This window comes from Enoplosus armatus, chromosome 13 (genome assembly GCF_043641665.1).
Source record: "Enoplosus armatus isolate fEnoArm2 chromosome 13, fEnoArm2.hap1, whole genome shotgun sequence".
Lineage (NCBI taxonomy): Eukaryota > Metazoa > Chordata > Actinopteri > Centrarchiformes > Enoplosidae > Enoplosus > Enoplosus armatus.
This window is the reverse complement of record NC_092192.1, coordinates 4,797,433-4,813,008: the sequence shown is the minus strand read 5'-3', so window position 1 is coordinate 4,813,008 and position 15,576 is coordinate 4,797,433. Positions and strand designations below refer to the sequence as shown.

At 39.7% G+C, this 15,576-nt stretch overlaps 1 pseudogene; it reads right to left on the bottom strand.

The window, feature by feature from the left end:
* Window positions 1–5,948: 5,948 nt before the first annotated feature.
* LOC139295420 (E3 SUMO-protein ligase KIAA1586-like) lies at window positions 5,949–7,632 on the bottom strand (annotated as a pseudogene).
* Window positions 7,633–15,576: the final 7,944 nt, after the last annotated feature.

Genomic DNA, 15,576 nt, shown 5'->3' with positions numbered 1-15,576 from the left:
GATGTAGATGGAATGTTTTGTGTGTAAAAAAAATTAAAAATCAAAAAAGGACAAAAAATGGGAGGGTTTCTGGTTTTTCGGTAAACTGAGAAGGGGATGGGTTTGTGGGTGGGAAGGTGCGCCAGACGTTGCCAGAAATCACTGTAGAGAGCTTCACCATTCGACACCTCCCTAACTGCTGGTACGAATTTTATTTAGTTCAACCATTTGCAGAAAATTCTGTGCCTTGTTCTATCCATACTTTGGATTTGTGTTGATCCTCATTTGCATAACCTTGTTGCTCCCCTTTTCCTGTTTCATCTTTCCCACTCGTAATTATCAATGTGCTGTTGGCTTTTGTATGAGGGTAAAATTACACAGCCACTTTATTCATTTCCCCTAAATGTGTCTGCGCACACGCATCCTCTCCTGCATAACAAAAAACTCTTTCCAGTATACTGTGATTTGTCTCAAGCCATTACTTCCCTCTCTTTTTTTCACCTGAAGTTTTGACAGCTCCAAAAATGCATGGAATGCTTTACATATCATTGTACAAAGGACATAAATGAGAAACAGGTTTGATGTACTGTATATGCCCTCCCTGCCCCCTCCTGAACACGACCACCATCAAAACATAATCAAAAAGAAGGCAGCAAAATATAATATGAAAATATTTTATTGGGCCAATTCACTTAATTCAATGTTTTGCCAACTCACCTAGTTCCTCAGAGCAGATCTACCACTGCCTTTCAAACAATTACCTTTCTTAGTAAAGAGAAGTTGCACATTATTTTTCCTCACTGCGCTGCCATTTCATTATTTTGATTTCTTCTTCTGTTCAGTGCTATTTTTCTTCTATTTGGCTAAATGGAAGCCATGTTTTCCCACCGGCTTTTATTGAGTTGTAATTATGAGATTCAATTGATTTCCATCTGCTCTCACTCGACGATATTTCTTCTTACAAATGGGAAAGTAAGGAAATATAAATTGTTTTAAAACTGTTTTTTGGCAGACGCTCAGTCAAAATGCCTCAGTAATAAACGGCTGTTGAAAAAACATTTGGTATTAATATTGGCCAACCAGCAGCCAGAAGATGCTGGTGTTCTGTACATAACTTTAACGAAAAGAGAAACAGCCTTAACCAAACTCCTAACTGAAACATTCAAATTTATTTTAGAAATATTTAAGCTGCACAAAACATTAAAAAAAAAAAAAAAGTTCATGCCAGTCCAGGTCCTCCCATCAGCGAGTTCATGTTATCTCATATACACACAATGTAAATCAAGCCAATGGAATCACAGCTGTATTGTACACTAATCCTTACTGAGAAATATTTTTTACAACTTACTAGAATTACAATGGAGTACCTTTGTGGATTTTATTGTATCACGTTCATTGTGAGTTTTGTCAAAATGTAAAACAAGCAAATGTTGGGGAAAGTAAAATGTCTTCAAACTGAAACGCTGAGAGACAGGCCAGACTTTCCACTTCCATCACCCCTTCTAAATATATGTTTTGCTTCGATGCAGCAGCTTGAGTGCTTAAACATCAGATCGTTTTCTGCATGTGTGTACCTGCTAAAACCCATTCTTTTTGCTTCTCTATCTTGCTTTATGAATCACCTGCCAAAACTGAATGAGGATCTGTTTTGCTGTGCCAGCTGGGAAGCACTGAGGAATGCCAAAAGTAATTAATTGTTTGTAACTGAACTTAATACACATGCTGTGCTCCGTGGTGGTAATCCCGAGGGTTGCATTAATGCCCTGGCTCCTTAACATGGCAATGAGGGTCTATTCATGGCATTGTTTGCCATTATTATGTGTTCACACAGCAAGCAGCTCGTCTAATGAGTCCTTACTCTATGTGACAGCTGTGGGTGGATTGAGGAGGAGGGCTAGGTTGCAGTGAACACCTTAAAAGATTTGAACAAAAGATTTCTTTCATGGCTTTGTGTGTCACGATATCACATCATTTTGAACATTTTCTCAACACACTATCATCAACTCCGAACAGTGGCTGCAATCAAGTATTTTTTTTAAGGCACTTATTCCCATGATTTTTCAAATTAAAGGTGTTGTGACGTTGAAAAGCTAGAATCAAATTGTAAAAACATAAACCAAATCAAATCAGTAGAGAAAAGATTTGATTTTATCACATTTTATTGCAGAACAAAATCAAAACTTTTTAATATAACACATCATGATGTAATAAAACAATTAATTTAAGATTTGGAAAATTAATTTTACATCAGTAACTGAGCGGATGCTGCAACACTACGTTTCCACTATAATCAATGAAACTGGCTGCACCAGGCGTGAGAGCAGCTCGTAAACGTTAAAATAATCCAGTCTTCTATTTATATATTTTACGCAAGGTGTGTGCGGCCCTTTAACACAGACATAGGTCATAAAGTGCAAACAGGGCTTCCACTTAATCACCCTGTCTGCATTAATTTTGCCGGTACCAGCTGGCGGTTGCTCAGTAACTTTATCCCTTACATGTAGTGTGTAGATGTTAAATTACACCATATTACACAAACTCACAGCACTGTGCTGGGTCCAAAAACTGAAGACACGATCCCAAAATAAAAGCTCACTTGTTTTGCCTGTGACTCACACAACATGTAACGCTGTTCGTGTGCTGCAGGTGTAGCCAGTAAAAAGATGCATTTCGCAGCTCATCCGCTCTGCGAACGGTCCGCATTCATTGCGTGTTGAATGTAGACAAAGCTGCTTGGCTAAGTTCTACAGGTAGAGATACTTTCAAAGAATGTATTTTTTAACTTACTTACCATGAAGTTCAGTGCAACATAAAAAAAAAACACAAGCAAATGAAGAAATACATTTGCCAGTTTCACAACACATACACCTGTACATGGCATAAAGAAGCACGCTGCAGAAAACGCAAGCAAACGCTGAAACAGACACTGAAAGCTGATCAATGATGTTTGAAATTGAAATGTCAACTGTTTTGTTGTTGTTTTGTACTTCTGTTGCTCTGAGTTTTCTGTATTTCTAGTTTGTGCCTTTATACCTTGTATGTGTTGTCATATTGATGAATGTGCTTCTTAATTTGCTTGTGTTTTAGTTGTTTGATGTGCTTTTTCTCTAAATGCAATGTATGAGTTGTCAGTGTGGTCAAGATCTTTTGTTCATTCGCTTGTGTTTTCTTAAGTTGCACTGCGTTGAGCTCTCCTCGGCACTGTACTGTAACCTCAGATTTCACTTGATTCTTTTGGTTTTCCGTGATGCTTAAATTGTTAAATAAGAAATACCAATATATCAATATCAATCATATCCAATGATATAACTCAAAATGTCACTAGGTCAGGGAAATTAATTAAGATTCTTTGGGACTTGCTTGCTGAGTGGACATTCATATCCGAGAGTCAATACTTTATTGTCATGTTAACCCAATTGATTGGAATTTGTCGATGTGCAGCTCAGATTGCCATACATTAACAATGTGATAGCTTTAATATATCATAGTCATGCATGAAGACAGCATTCAGTCTTTCCATTTTGAGATTGTGGTTTTGGGGTCGTCTGGAGGCAGTTGAAAAGGTTCTTATGAAGTGCATTACGCACATTTCACCTTCCTGAGCATAACACATCTGTGCATTTTTAAAGTGGTTAAATATTTTTTTTCTGCAGTTTTGGAAGACAGCAGGTGGGCTGGGTTTGGAGCTGTGGACATATTTTTAGCTTTTCCATTAGATGTGGAAGTTGTAGATGGGAGGGGGGCTACAGGTGTGATGTTGCAGACAAAGATCAAAGATGCTGTGTCCAACTCTCTCAAACTGTTTATTCTTCTGTGAAAACTTGATTTAATTTAAAGTTCTGTACTCACAAAGGAATTACCACTAAGTTAACACTGTATGCTGATGACACTGTTTTGTGTTTGTTACGTGGATGGGTGGGGGTGGGGAAGGGTTCTGATTAGGTTAGATGTTTTACGGTCTGGTGTCTGATAAAACTATTAACTGACTTGTTATCGTTGCTTTATGAATCACAGAGCAGATGTCACTTCATCTGTAGGACTGAGATTGTGTGATTTGTATTTTACAGTGAGCACTATTTCGCTTCAGTGACATGTGGCAGCTTCCATTTAAATCAGACTTCAAAATATGTACTTGCCAATAGAACTGAATATTGTCTTCTCCCTTAAGGCTGATGCATTACTATTTTATTTGTGAATATTAAACCTTTTGTGGGTTGGAACGGCAGGAGTGTTTCTCCAGATGTTGTATTTACAGTAAGTTTTTTTGCTCTCCCAAAGTTCCAATATAAGGAGTAACATGAACAAAACAACACAAAAATATCATTTGAGTAGGTTTAAATAGTCAGAAATGATGAAGATTCAATTTGAAGTAAATAGCAGGATGATATTTTAGGTTACTGTATGTATCATTATATTTTCTATTAAATGCCCAGTAAAGTAAAAAGTGGACTTTGGTCTTACGGTGTAACTGATGTAGTTTTCTCCACATTAAATTCTTTTGATAATGTCCTGTCTCTGCTTCATGCGTTGCTGACCGACGTGACTGCATCTCAGGTAGAATGCAAAGTTTAGGCCCCACCTATCAGTGACATGAAAGCAAGTACAATGCATCCTCATCAAATCAAGTGCAACACATTATTTTAGATCCAAGAGGCAAAATTGGTGATATTTTGCATATATGTTGTACATGTTTTCTGTACTTTTCTTAATATTTGGTGCACTGTAAAAGATGTGTTAAGTATTGCTTTGTGTTGACATAGGTCATAAAGAGTACACTGTTTATTGGAATGAAGCAGGATCAGAAACTTGTTGTGGCTGTACTACTGTCACTTTCAACGCACCACCGCCTTTGGAAGCTTGTTTGATTCTCGAAAAAGTTTTGATTGTTTCACCAGTCATTTGTTTTTAGATTGATTCTTTTTGTCTCTCTGCTGTTCTTGGGAAATGTTAATGTGTATTAATGGAGAAAAGGAGATCCACATTCCCATACACATTTTGTATTGGTTCATAAATAGACATTTTTACAAAACAATGAAGAGTTCTTGTCTTAATAAAAAAGAAAAGATATTAATGTCCAAAATAATCAGTGTTGGTATTATTTTTTACTCTAAATGCTAATATATTAAGCTGATGCACCACAGGTAAATGGGGAACTAATGTGGACTAATATGGACACACAGCAACACATATTGTATTATTTATTTTTCCTCCTTCATCAGTAACCGTTTGCAGATGATGAAGCCTGACTGCATTAACCTTCCTTCTGATGGCCAACAGTTTGTTCACAGATAGAAAAATCCTTTTTATGAAATATTCGCAAGGTATATGGTCAAAACAGAGAGAATTTTTGAGCGTAACATTAGCTTTTCACTCAAGACTTCCCCCAAGTACAATGAACCTTTTTACTAGAACAGAGTGCAACTTAAGAGACACTTCTGAGCCTTTAAAGTTTTAAATGTTGATATTTGACATAACCCTTCTGATTGTTTTAATTAGGGTTTCTGACAGTGTGCGAATTATCTGGAGGCAATCGGTGCCCCCTACCTGGTGCTCCAGTGTTATGTTTAAGTCTTACACAGACTCAAGCCAAGGCAATCAAGTAAGCTATACACGCTTTGCACGCACATCACCAACAATAAGGCAACTCACACAACTACACAACCGCAACAACTATGGTCTGCCACAAAATCCACACAGCACACGCACCTCTCCTTCTAACCTGACGCACTATCACAATTCAGTCACAGAAAACACAGGTTCACCTCTTACCTTTAAAAAGAGTGGATCACAGAGGCCTTGGCTCGGCTTCCTCTTGTTGCCGTCCTGGTATCCAAGAAGAAGAGAGACGATGTCCTGCTTTAATCCAGATTCTCATAAACGGCACTGGATTAAATTTGTCCAGAGGGGGGGGGGCCATTTAGGTCCACAAACAGAAGTGAAGACAGCCTCTCTCTGGCCGGCTGTGTTATTTACTCAGCAGACGTGAGGAGGTAAGTGCGACTTGCTGTGTATAGTCTTTCCAGTGTCTTGCCCTGTTGTGTGCTCTGCAGTTCTCTTCAGTCTCTAAACTTCTCCACAGCCTCCCTGGCTGGTTCCCCTAGTGATAGCTAGGTTGTGTACTTCTTGTTTGCCGTACAAAGTCAAGGCCTCCTGCTCTTCTGGCCAAAGCACTTATCAAGCTTCTGGACCATGTTTGACTCCAGTAAGTGCTTGGTTAGACTGGCAACCACAGATTCATAAAAGGGAGGCTTGTTTATTTTCCCCCTGCTGTCTGTCAGCTCCTCATCTTTAAAAAGGCCTGATGAGACACACTGTTCAGCCTTCTTCATTGATTTCCCACCCGATGTCTTCATGGCTGTCAAAACATGGATGGTTTGTTGGATGTGGAGACTTGAATCCACAAGTGTCATTTCTCTTCTCTGCAGCTTGAGAGACTCTGAAGTTCACGCAGGATGTCTTTCATGACAACCAAATCTTCCACAGATCCTGAGTTGGTTAGGTGCTTGTGAAGCCCTTTGTATTTTTGCCTCTCAACATCAGTGCTCGATGTGTCCTCACTGGATGTTTTAAAATTGAGTGCTAGTGCGGGGAAATCTTTCCATACAGCTTTATTGTATTAGAGCTACTGGAAACCCATCTAAAAATTTGGAGAAATCTGGCATTCCTGGTTGACTGGTGGTAGAGTATAACTTTGAAATAAGGAACTCAAAGGGATTACAGCCTGCCACTTCTTTAAGAGCATCTGCCAGTTCTAATCTGCGCACCAGGCACTGTCCAGATTGATGGCTATATGCTTATGACATCTTCAAAAACTCATCAACTATTCCTGCTGTATGTAGACTTGCCATCATAGAGTTATACATTGATTCACCATTGGCCCCATCTGTAAGTTCCGCTATATCCAGGAAAACAATGTCTACATCACCCCAAACATCACATCTTGCATAAATGATTAGATAGGGACGACCGTGAACAGTGCTTTCATCTATTGTGATGCTCACCCGTGATTGCAATTCTGTCACATTGGAGACAAACTTGCAGCACATTTCTTTTGCAATGTGGCCGATTATTTCTGACCAGGCACGGTCAGATTTGTAGATATTGCCGACTTTAGTGCCATTAAGCTCCTGCAATGTCTTGAGGGGGTTGAGTTTTTTATATACGATAGCCTTTACTTTTCTACGGTGTACCCTGGTCTGAGTGAGATTGTTGTTTTCTGGGGTAAATCAGTCTGTAAATCAATGAAACTGTTTGGGAGGGTTTCTTTTTCTTTCACCTGGGCTATTTCCACTAACCTTGTGTGAGCTTGGCTGTCCCTGTGTTTGTAGATCTTTTCTCATAGTCTCGTTGCATCAGGGCCACTAACTTTCCCATTGATCCATCGATCTTCTGTGAGGTATATACCCGGCCCCTTTTTCTGAGAGCACCAAGCTCTTTGCTTTCCAACACAAAAATACACCCTAACTTTCCAGCCTTTACGTCAAGGCAAGCGTTGCAGTCTTTCCATCCGCCCACCTGCTTCTTTGTCCAAGCAGCCAGCAGCAGGTCACATATGCTAACAGCCACCACATCACCTCCGTCTCCCTGAGAGGAGTTCTCAACCTCAACTTCACCTGGTTCTGGGGAGTGACTGGAAGGGAGAGGAGCCCCCATCTCGCCTGTGCATGTCCTAGTAGCTGCAGAGGCATCAGCATTAGCTCCAGGTGTCTCCGCTACATTTTCCAAAGTTAACTAGTAATGAACTTTGCTTTCTCTGCTTTCTCATATTTTCCTGACTTGATGCATACGGAGTCCATAAAAAGATTTTTCAAATTTTTGCAGTTTAGGCATTCAGGGGGTGTTAAGTGTCAATCAATCCTGTATTTCTCACACTGGTTTCTGAGCTGGTGTTGATCTCGGCTTCAAAATTAAGCTTCACCACTGTAACTTCGGTCAGCCAGCTCTCATAATGGATTATTATGTGGATATGTACAGACCACACACCAAGCTCCACACAGCAGGTACTGAGGAGTGACGATAATAACTTCCCCTCCTTGGGGAATATAGACTCAGGTTGTGCTTATGAAATGCTTTATGGGCAGCAGCAGCAATAACAGCAAGTGACTGCACCTGTTGCAGCATCTCTTCAGGTGAACATTGTGGCAGCAGAACAGCGGATCACTGACAACTTAAGTACACCACCACAATGTAAAGGGGGCACTGGATATAGGTTGCAGTGACAAAAGAAAATGTCATAATTTTGTTGTATAATGAATAATGAATCCCTTTTATTAGTATAGGGACTTTAGTCATGTTTTGAAATACCTCCCAAATACAGCATCGTCTACACAGGTTCAGCTTCAGTGAACTTTGCATTGCTGAATATCCTCAGTGTATTCAGATTGAGACAAGGAGAAAAACAGGAGGAGTATATATATATATATATATATATATACATACATATATATATATATATATATATATATATATATATCCACTTCCATTCTTTGGTGATGTTGAAAGCTCTTTTCCGTTTGAAGTGAACCTTGGCAGGCGCAGATGTCATGAAATCTTTATCACATGCATAAACCAGTGTGAACATGCAGTATAAAACAAGCCCTCCTAATTAACACAAATATAGGGTAATACCTTGAGGTGCACCGTGAAAGCTTGAATAAATTCGACAAGATTTATACTCTGAAAATCAATCTCTGCTTCCCCGCTTGATGAGTGCAGTGAACCTTTTTAACTAACATCTTAAATAAATGGAGATAGTGTTATTGATTCCGACATAGTAGGTGGAATTGACGTGAGGCAAGCTATCCCTCACAGAAAAATGTATTTCTCCATTCTTATTTAGTGTTCATGAGTCAGGCTTTGCTTTAGACATTAACACACCTATAATTCAGTATTCAGTTGATGACTTGAGTAGAGGAAGATATTATCTTTTTAATTACATTTTCACCTCAGGCTCTCATTATACCTCAAGTGCCGTACATAATGAGCCAACATCTCAAATAAGTAAAAGTGATACTGCTATTGATTAGAACGCGAACACCAGAGGCAAGCTATCAGTCATAGAAAATGTACTTCTGAGTTCACGTTTAATGTTTGTACCAGTTGGTCTCTTATAGACTCATTACTCAATATCCTCAAATAACCTAAATGGAAAGGAATCCTATTCATTACACTTTAACTGACTCTATAACAACAAATGGCTGCGCTCACAGTAATAAAGCCAGAGTATAATCGTTTTGCTCTATGTGTCCTTGGTGATGGTGTTTTGTCTAAAAGGTCAGAGATGCAGTCTTGTCTTTATGTGTTAACCTTGCAAGCTCCAAAGGTTAAAGCTACAATATCCTGACATAAATAATATATTATTTATCCATTATATGTGCACAGCAACCACATTATTGTATGACTCAGTGGCCAGCCGTTTTTTTGATCCCAATCTAATGAACTCTGTTTAAAAGAGTCCTTGTTACCACTCATATTACTCAGGGATTGGCTATTTGCCACCTATTCAGAGGCCATTAAGATTAGGAGGCCATGAAGAGGCTCTGCAAAGCAAACCTTTACAGCCCGATGTCAACAGGTGAACCAGAAGTGATTATGAATGATTTATTGATTGTGAGATTGTAAGAGGCAGGAAAGAGCAGACCCATAAACTCTCGTGGTAATGGCAACCCTTCAGGGCACTCAGGAAATTAGGCCACCTGTAAGGGCTCGCAACAATTAAACTACTTGTCTTTGCTCTGCAATCAAATCAAGACCCCATTATGCAGAGAATAATACTCTATGTATTTTTTTTTTAACACAATCATTAAATACAAAGCAAGTAATTAGGAATTATATGTATTTTCATTCAACCCTGTGTTCTAGAAATCACATTTTCCACTAATTTGTTTTGCCAGTTATGTTTTGTGAGGAACACAAACTTGGCAGGACTTTGATCAAGGAGGTTTGCATCCATGAGTCCATTGGCCTGAAAATGTCCCATTTTGCCACCATGACTGAAATAAAATTAAAAAAAAACTCTTTTGTTTTAATGCCATACCTTTCTATCACAAAGGTGCTTGTTTTTTGTTACGACTCCCTCCTCTTTGAGTTGTTATCATTGTTATTTGTGAAATCATAGCCACTTACCAGTTAAAACAGCACCTAGACATTTGTTTGTTTGACTCCAGCAGAAAATTGCTCTGTGCCATTCAGCGTTTGTTGTGATTGTTTTGTTTTCAACTGCAATTTGTGCTCAGTGGGTCATTTTTTTATGTTTATGTATTTTACATGATTATACTCTGAGTAGGGACTGGGGTTTGCGCTGGTTTTCTTATGGTTTTATTTATAAAAGGTACTATCAGTCTGATTATGAATGAAGAGAAGTTACGGCTGGCTTGACCTTAGTCACTTCACCTGACTTTATGTTTTTCGTAGTGTGAGTCAAAGCTGGGATGGTTTGGTCATAAACAAACCTATACATAACACACTTTTCCAAATAAACACAAAACATAAGAGAAGAAAACTATACTGTTTACCATGTTCACCATCTTAGTTTAGTGTGTTAGCATGCTAACATTTGCTAATTCACACAAAACAGTACAGCTGTGGCGGATGGGAATGTCATTCGTTTTGCAGGTATTTGGTCATAAACCAAAGCATTGTTCAAATTCAAATTTAGATGAAAAGTTCAGGGGGTCACCAATGTTTTTGCACTTCATCCTGAGGGGGACATGAATGTCTGCACCAAATTTCATGGTAATCTAATATTTTGTGAGACTCAAAGCCACAAATGTCAACCTGCTGCTGGCGCTAAAGAAAAAGTCAGGGGATCAGTCTTTTTCACCGTTCAGAAACCATGAGCATCTGCACAAAATCCCTCTTGTAGAAGTTGAGTTATTTCACAGGATGATGATGAAAAGCCATGGGGGTCAACAAAGTCATGACGATTCATCCTCTGGACACCATGGGTGCTTTTCATTATGCTAACGTGCCTCCTCGCTTTCCTCACTCGTGTCTTAGCTCCTCCCAGCTGTATCACCTGTCACGGCACTTGATGAAAGACTTCCACGTAGGATACAACTGTGTATCCTCGCTGTAAGCTCCTCCAGAAGCCTCCTCTCTCCTCACTCCTTGTCTCCTCGAGGTGCATTTAGGGGATTGGAAGATCATCCATGATGGCGGAGGGGGAATGATTTCCTGGTCACTGGAGGAGAGAGGACGCGAGGAAGTCTTAAGATTGCGTAATGAAAAGCACCTCATGAATGTCAAAATTAATTTCATGGCAATCCATCCAACAGTTGTTGAACCAATCAACTGACGTTACCATCTAAAACTGGGCATTTACACTAAAACGTGATCCAATATTAATACAGTTTTAAAAGAGACATGGACTTTCCTGGGCTTGACCCTCCAAACTGATCTGGGGATTTGGTCTGGTGTGATGTCACTTCCTCACTGTCAGCAGTGTCTTTCTACTCCTGTTGGCTGTTGTGGTTCACTGCAGGCTCAGTGTCTCCATGAGGTGTCTCCATGAGGTGCGGTGGAGTGTTTGTCCTCCCCTGCCTTGATCAGGTAAGATCGTGTGTGCTGATGGCGGCAGGTTTAAGGAGTCTAATGAAGATGTGAAAGTGGACTGCGTCCCCTGATTTTAGTGCTGACAGATGTTTGCTTTCTGTTTGTGGTTGTTAGGATGTATCTGGGCCTCATGGGACGCTGCGTTGGGCTCTTAAGTTCATCAACACATGTGTTTTACTACTGTGGCTGTCTCAAGTAAGTGTTCTTTCTTCTGCTATGGACTTTTTCCAACACTGACTGAGCTGAACTTGAGTGACTCTGTCAGGCAGTCCATTGCTCTTTGGACAGTGGGTGCTTTAGATGGCATGGTTAAAGCACCAACATTTATCAAGAGCTTTGAAATCAAATGAGCCGTCGCAAGTGAAAGTAATTGTTGAGATGTGGGAACACGCTTTTATTTCTGCAATGAAATCCCACAGAGCAAGGAGCACAAGCAGTCAGCTGATCTGAAAGGTTATAAACAAGCCAACAGGTTGGCCACATTATCTAAACCAAATATGAATGCCCCCAAAAAACGCAGGAAAACTGGGTGCAAGCAACGACAGCAAGTACATTTAGGTCATAGTTACCAGGAAGACAGTCTGTAAACTCTGATGGATGATTACAGCGAACAGTTTGGGTCTTAATGTCACTGTTTGCCTTCATTTCCAAATACATTCGTCTGAACTGGGGGGTTGTTTAAAACTGTCTCTCATATTTTAACCACACCAGGCTTACCTATAAACATACCTACCTATAACCAGGGTTTTTCTTTAGACCTTATTGATCACTTTGTTTCTCAAAATAATGTGTTGATTTGGTTTGGTTGGCATGGCTGAGATTTTCTTACCAAAGAAAAAGAAAAACTAGGACAGTGCTCCAATTTGACTTTTCAATATTGTCACGCGAACGTTTTGGGCAAGACGACCTTCTTCAGCGTGTATTCTGGCAATCAATACGCACAGATGGGGTTAAATTATAGGTGACCGCAAAGAGCACAACAAGTACATCCCAGCGGGGGGAGCTACAACCTTTCTTGGCGCAGGGTCTCATGATGTAAGATACAAAAACATGAAAAAACCAAAGAAACACCACCTAAATTATATTTGCTTCATAAAATTGAGACTTGTTTACTAAATGTAAAGATGCCTTGCGATCCGAGCAGTTCACCCCTCCCTGCATTAAATATCGCACATGAACACCTGTACAACGCCACTGAATATAACAGCCCTGCAGCAAATATCTAATTTTATTAACACTGTGTCAGAGACGTGTCTGTTTTGAGGCTGGAATTAGAGGTGTTTCGCATTATTGTTTCGCATTACTGTGTATTGCAAGGTGCATCCAATATCTTCTCCCTGTTTTAGATATGGGGAGTGTGGATTCACTGGCAGAAACAAAACATGTATGTACTCCTCACAACTGAATGCAATTACATGTGCTCACCCCCCCGAAGGTCTAATTTAGCTAAAGGGTCTTGGTCACTGTTCAATAGGGTAGACATAAGGCTGTAGTTAATCTTCACCTTCTGTGTGTTTGAGCTGCCTTCATGGCATTCAAGGCTTCGCCATGTTTAATCCATGTGTTCCTTTTGCCTGTGGGTTTAATATATCTTTGTGCCTGTCAGTGGGGCTATAAATGATATGGTCCCAGAGGCTGTGAAGAACCTTGTGCCTCCTCACTGGAAGTTGGTTTGTTTTTGGTCCATAAAGCCCTTTACTGACATGGGCCGTGGGTGGTATGAGCCAGCCAGCCAGTCATGTTAAGAAGGCATTTTTGTTGCTGGAGGGTACAGAGGGGTAAGCCCAAGGCCATGCTTGTGATGTTGGGGTAAGGAACCTCAAATTAAACTTAACTCCAAGAGCAAGGCAATAGTCAGCAAGTTGTCCTGGAGGTTGAAAGGTTTATGTGTATCTGAGCTGACCTGTTGTCCACATTAATTGAAGAGGAATCTTATTTTAGCAGATGATGCACATATTAGCATGATTAGCCAAATGGGCTCTGGACAACAGCAACAACATGTCAACAAGGTCAACAACTTCAACTCTTAACCACTCCATGTATCCTCCCAAAAGGAGCACATATAAGCTACAAGTCCAGCCAAAGATTTGTATTGCCCTTTTGTTGAACCACATGGAGGCGTTTTGTGCTTTAATACTTCTTTCCAATTGATTAGGAGTTTCCCTTTGACCCTTAATTGCTGTTGTTTCTGAGTAACGCTCATTTTCTTTATTTTAACCAACTTTTGTTTTGTTTTATTGCCCTCAAGAAACATTAACATTGTGCCAACCAACTCACTAAATAAGTAAATAATCCAAGTAATGCCGTAAAGATAAAATATATATTGTACATTGATTTAATTAAATGTAAATGTTGAGCTGTTTATCCTCCTATAAGTGATTTTATTAAGAGTGGCTCTTGTTTTTTGTATGTTTGTTTTTGTGCTACAGATCAAATTGCATGTGTGTTCTAACATGAGGGGAAATTCAGAAAAGATTTTCTCTTGAAATGAGTCCACATCAGTATAAAACTGGTTTATATTCATCTTGCTGAGCTCATATTGACCTTTTCCGTGATGGAACCGGAAATTTCAAGTCACTACCCCAAGAGAATTGCACTAAACAAATATTGTGTCAGTGTTTAAATACAAGGTGCCTGTGTATATCTTTCCGTCTTTCTTCACTATGCTTTGACTGATGACACAAAACAAGAAAAAGGGTTTTAGATTTTAGAAAGTGTGTACAGAACTTGACTTTTTGTTTTTTATTTACAGCGGTCTTATCTTTGAGGAATGCAAATTTTGTTCAAATGTTGCAACCCTACTTCTGCTTGTTAGACCTCCATCAGAAGTGGCTCTCCCTCTGTGACACACTGCAGATGGGCTCTGAAACAGGTGCTAGAGTGCTTTCTTGTGGCCAGAATAGGAAGTGCTCAACAATGGCTTATCAGTGGCTGCTCCTTCACACAGAAAATACTGTATTTAAAGGGGCACGGTGACAAAATATATTGAATTATATGGCGTGAGTGACAAACTGAGGAAGTATTATACTGTATAACTATGTCTTTAGTTCCCCCTTTAGTATGCATGCTTACTCTTGACTTCAATGGACCCTCCAACCAGAAAGTACTGTACTGATTGTCACGTGTTTAAATGCCAGATTCAGCACCGAATGTTGCTTTTGTTTACTCATTATGTGATTGATGGCTTTTAACGACACCACTCAAAAAGCAGAGCCTCTCTATAAGATAATTACCAGCTCTGCAAATGATTGTAATTTGAGTTGAACATCACTAATTGGTGTCACTAAATGTAAAGATTTTTACTATCCCCGGTGTAATTACCATTTTGAATGATCTAGCTTGTTTTTTTATTGACATTTAGCATAATACATGAGAATCCTGAATATCAACCTAATGGATCTTATTAGCCATGTCCTCTAGACCAAGGTGAATTAATCAAAGCAGACTTGATTTATATACCCCGCCCCTTCCTTTCTTCCTCCACCTCTCTTCCTCTCTCGCTCTGTTTCTTGGGCTCTCTCACACCGAGGCAGCTGGGGATTCATTTGTCTTGCTGATTAATGATGAGAACCATATCCTCCACAACACCAGTAAATTAAAAGAGATTGGGGACAGAGAGAAAGAACATCAAGGTCCATTCATCCCAATCAAATTTCACAGTAGGTCCAATTCATCCTAAGCTTTATTTGTATTGTCTGCTATACAAACACAAAAAAAGCACTAGTCATTCACTTTCTCCTCCCAGACCCTCTCTGGCTGTCTGGGGATTACAACTGGCAACTTTCCAGGTTCACGCTCATTTTTCTAGCCTTCAGGATACAACCATACCCATTTGCTTCACTGCTATGAAAGCAGCATGTCTGTTTCAGATGGTAATTGTTCATCAGCAGCAGAGCTATGGCTCGCTGTTAGCACTGTTGCCTCTGTACAGTCTTCTTGTTCTCCCTGGGCTTGTTGTGGTGTCCTTCTGGCATAAAGAAATACATTTAAGGTCATGTACAGTAAGGAGACTTAGAGGTTACTGATATGCATATGATGTAGGCC